This window comes from Camelina sativa, chromosome 11 (genome assembly GCF_000633955.1).
Source record: "Camelina sativa cultivar DH55 chromosome 11, Cs, whole genome shotgun sequence".
NCBI classification, from domain to species: Eukaryota; Viridiplantae; Streptophyta; class Magnoliopsida; order Brassicales; family Brassicaceae; genus Camelina; species Camelina sativa.
Window position 1 is genome coordinate 17,941,669 of NC_025695.1, and position 4,863 is coordinate 17,946,531.

General features: G+C 27.8%; 1 long non-coding RNA gene across 1 annotated transcript; it reads right to left on the reverse strand.

Moving 5' to 3' along the window:
* Nucleotides 1,191-1,748, reverse strand: LOC104723705. The gene is made up of 2 exons (XR_757404.2): nucleotides 1,547-1,748; nucleotides 1,191-1,467 (listed from the first exon to the last, which is right to left on the reverse strand). It is a non-coding gene; the product is annotated as an uncharacterized LOC104723705 (long non-coding RNA).

The window sequence follows — 4,863 nt, forward strand, 5'->3', positions numbered from 1 at the left end:
TATCCATATATATAATATTCTATAATTAATATAGCTATTTAAAAGATTTATTCCATATTAAAAAATTATTCTCCAATCATTTTTTTTTATTTTAAAATTTAAATGTAGTGAATCATCATATAATACATAAAGTTGATAAAAATGTATATTTTTCCTGCATATATTGTGATTTGAATTTTTTTAAATGAACATATATTACTTAATTAATATAAAAAGTGTGTGTTCAACATACATATATCGTAAATTTACTGTATATTGTAAATTATAGAATTTTAAGAAATTTATAATTTATAACTGATATATCTAAACTTAATAAAAAATTTAAAAATTATGAATCTTTAAACATATTAAATTTTCAAAATAACACCAACGAGTTATATTACAAGACGTGATATATGATATTACATGATTGAAATGATAATACTAAAAAATAAAATATTATTAATATGATACTTCAATACAGTTTAAATCCTTATTTTACTGTTTTAACAACACCAATATAAAATATGTCGAATCAAACTGATTTAATTAAGATTGTATTAAAAAATAAATCGTTGTGCGGTATACCACGAATTATATACTAAATTACTAAAATTAACAAAAGAGTATATTAGCAAAATTAGTATTAAAATAGTATATTTTTTTTTTAAAAAGTTTGCCCCGCGGTATATTGCGGGTCATAATCTAGTACATATTTGTAGGAATATAGTGTACTACTATAATCTAAGTTATCAGTAAGCTATAAATACTGTATATGTTTCTTTTGAAATTCTGATTAGATATGCTTTATTATGTGAATTTGTTTTTTTTTTATATATTGTAAATATATTTAAATAGAAAAAGAAAGGGAAAAAGATTAGTAAAATGGTAGTGGTCATTAAGAGGGACCATAAGAAATCATGAGCTTCAGCTACATTTCCCATGGATTCCTCGGAACCACCTTTTTGTTCTTCTCTCCATAGATTTTAATTAATACTAGTAAGGTTTAGGAGAGAGAGATATATAGAGGGTCATTAGAGCAAGTCCATTGGAGGTTTGTTATTTTTAGCCTCTTATAATTTTTTAACAATAAATTCTGTACTTTAAACAAATAAAAACCTTTATAAGGTTAATTAAAATTATCCTCTTCCAAGTGGGTTCTTATTGATCAAAAGATTTTATTTTCAAAATAAAAATATTAGAACTTAACATGTTTAAATGTTATGATCCAAATTTAATGTTAAAGATTTGGTGAAAGTGTTTAGATTTCAAAAAACAACAACACATACATGAGAATCTGGTAGCCCTAAAGGCCTCACCTTCAGCGATGGAATAAAGGCAAGAACTTCATCTAGAGAAGCATTTGCAATTACACATATCCGCAGATAATGGAAGGGTCTTCAGACTACCCAACCAAATGTCCCTTAATTCCATCTAATATCTGAAAAGCTTCACAATCCATCATGCATTCAACATTCTCAGGAAGATCTACAACTACCAATCATCACACATCAAAAGGTGAAATCACAGAACCAGGAAAAATCACATGGGAAGAGTTTTTACAAACCTTCGAGATTCTATCCTCAATTCAAAGTTATGAGTTGAGATGATCCAATCAATCAGATCCTCAATTCGGATTCACAATTGGATCAATCTGTTTCCAAATCAAAAACAGTAGAACCAGAGGATGAGTTTGAATCAATCGACGATCGAAGAAACGAGAGAGAGAGAGAGAGAGAGAGAGAGAGAGAGAGAGAGAGAGCACAGAGACGAAGAAAAAAAAACAAATATTAAAAACTACACCCAACCAACTCGTGACACGTAACCAATAAGAGTCGATTCTTCAGAGCACTAAATAAGAGTTTGCCTCTTATGTTTTTATTCAATTTTGATTTATTTTTTATCTCATTTATCATAAGAGCTCTCCCTAAATCTCCCAATGGAGATGTCCTTAGTGTTGAACTAATCAAAACAAAATCCATACAAATCTGCAATGACTGGTTATATGATGATAGGAGTATTAAATATCTGAAATAGAGAGAAAAAGAGTAGTAGTATGTTTTAAAAATCCCCGTCTAGCACTGATTACGCCTCGCAAAATCGCTAGGCCCATCCTTTCCGCCTCGATTAATGACTAATCTCCGCCTAGCATCGATTATCCAATTATGTCCGCCTAATTTGATTATAACATGTCTAATCCAATTACTTCCCGCTTAATTTTGTATATACCGATTATTTTTGAAGCCAAATATAAATCAAATATATATATTTTTATTATTTAGATATTTAAATTAAGAGTTTATGATGTTTTACAATAACTAATGTATATAATTTTAATGAACATCATAAAATATTCTTTTAAAATTATGTTTTTATGTGTTTACCGTAATTTTAAAGACAATACTATAGTTTTATATTTTATTTGATCTTTTTTTAATATAAACAGAATTAATTATATATTTAATACTATATATTTATATTTTATTATTATTTTAATAAAATAACTCTAAAACTAGTTCCCGATTAATCTTTATTTAATCCCCGATTTTTTTGCTAGGCGCTAGACCTACCTCGACCGTCCGACTAGTACCTAGCGATTTCTAAAACAGGACCAATCAAAGTAGTTGAAATCAGAGATCATAATAACCACAATCGCATACGCATAAAATCAGAATAGTCCTGCTAACAGCCGAGTGAGTGTGTCTGTTCCATATCAAGATGGGGGACCAAATTCTCCTGACTGAGGCGATCCTTTTTGTTCTCAACGATACACCTCCAATCACACTCTTTGCTAATAAGATCACAAGTAGCCCGAATTCAAAACTCACATATAATCATCGGAATCTGTAGAGAAAACTTAGCTGTCACTAATGTATCAACATTGGTGGAGATCCTTAAACGAAAGACATCAATCTCTAGCGTAAACCCATCAAAAAAATATATATATTATATATCTTCTTTATCACCTATACATTATCCAACTCTGTACCACCATTTAGTGGAAGATCATCACCACTTATAATTCATAATTTCATATACACCATTTTTTGTTAAATATACAAAAAAACTATATGATTTTTGCAATTCTATCAAAAGAGTAAATGGTTATATATAATATATATTATATCTTATTTATCACTTATATAGTTACCGTAGGACCTCTATAAATTAATACTCTTTAAATTAATACTCGCTATAAATTAATAAATTCTTCCGGTCCCGAGTTGGACCGGTGTAAAAAATGACACATTTCGATAAAATAATAAAATAATTTTTTTTTTGAAATCCTATGTAAAAATATGATCCCATCAATATCATAAATTAATAATCATATAAATTGATATATATATCTAAGAAAATCTAGTGAAATATGATTCTATTGTTGTTTGCCTATTTTTGAATTTGCATTCTTGTTGGATCTCATTTCTAATTTTTTCATTGTTGTATTTTCAAATCACATCCATAAATTGTGAAGAGTCATAGATGCGATAATTGCTTTTTTAGTAATTGGTTTTATAGGTACCGTAATATCTTCTGCGACTTCATCATTACCATGAAGGATAATAAAATAATATTTTTTTTGAAATCCTATGTAAAAATATGATCCCATCAATATCATAAATTAATAATCATATAAATTGATATATATATCTAAGAAAATCTAGTGAAATATGATTTTATTGTTGTTCGCCTATTTTTGAATTTGCATTCTTGTTGGATCTCATTTCTAATTTTTTCATTGTTGTATTTTCAAATCACATCCATAAATTGTGAAGAGTCATAGATGCGATAATTGTTTTTTTAGTAATTGGTTTTATAGGTACCGTAATATCTTCTGCGACTTCATCATTACCATGAAGGATAGTAGTAACAATTTTTTCTAAACTTCTAAACTTCTAACATTTTTCATTTTTACCTAGATAATTTCAACAATTGACATTTATCCTATTATGATAACCAAAATTATAAATTAAGAAAATTCTTTAAAAATGTGAATGATAACAAAAGTATCTAATTTTGTAATAGAAAATTTTCAATATGAAAATGAGAAAATCGCTTCATAAATTAATAAAATATTAATTTATCGATAAATTAAAACCTCTATAAATTAATAAAATTTCATTGTCCCGACCTTATTAATTTATAGAGGTTTTACTGTATATATAATCCAACTTTTTACCACCATTTATAGTGGTAAAAATCACCATTTATAATCCATATATACCATTTTGTGTTAAATATACAAAAAGTATTTGAATTTTGCAATCCTATCAAAAGAGTAAACTATGTACGTGATAATACGTAATTAGATTGGGAAACGAGGGTGCATTTGACATGAATATTGTGAAACTGAATGTACGGACGCATTCACTTTTTGTGTGCATAGAAGAAGTAGAGAAGAAGATCAGATATTTGAGAATCTAATCTAGCGTACAAATACGTTGGAGTGGAGTGTAGTTCTCCAGTCCAACACCACGTACCGTTTTAAAATTTAGCTTTTTCTTTTTACTAATATTTTCCCTTAGTTTGTGTTTTACTCACTTTAAAGAACTTCAGTTTGTCCAACTTTTTTTTTACTCTTACACTTTTGTAATCATCCAGGTGTTTCTATTTGTGTAGTTACTACGTATTGGTAATTTTCGAAATACGAAATTCCTTATATATTCCTTATCCTTAACAATCTCAGGTTAGCGATATATATTACTTCGAAGTCCAAGCATAATAATTAATCGAGATACTTCAGAATCTAAGTTCATGTATGTGCTTACTTTGATTGCCAATGAGATAATTATGGTCTGAACCATATTAATACAATCTCCTATACACCACCACTATACATGACTAATGGATATGATGTGTTCAAAAGTAAATTCATGATACGTG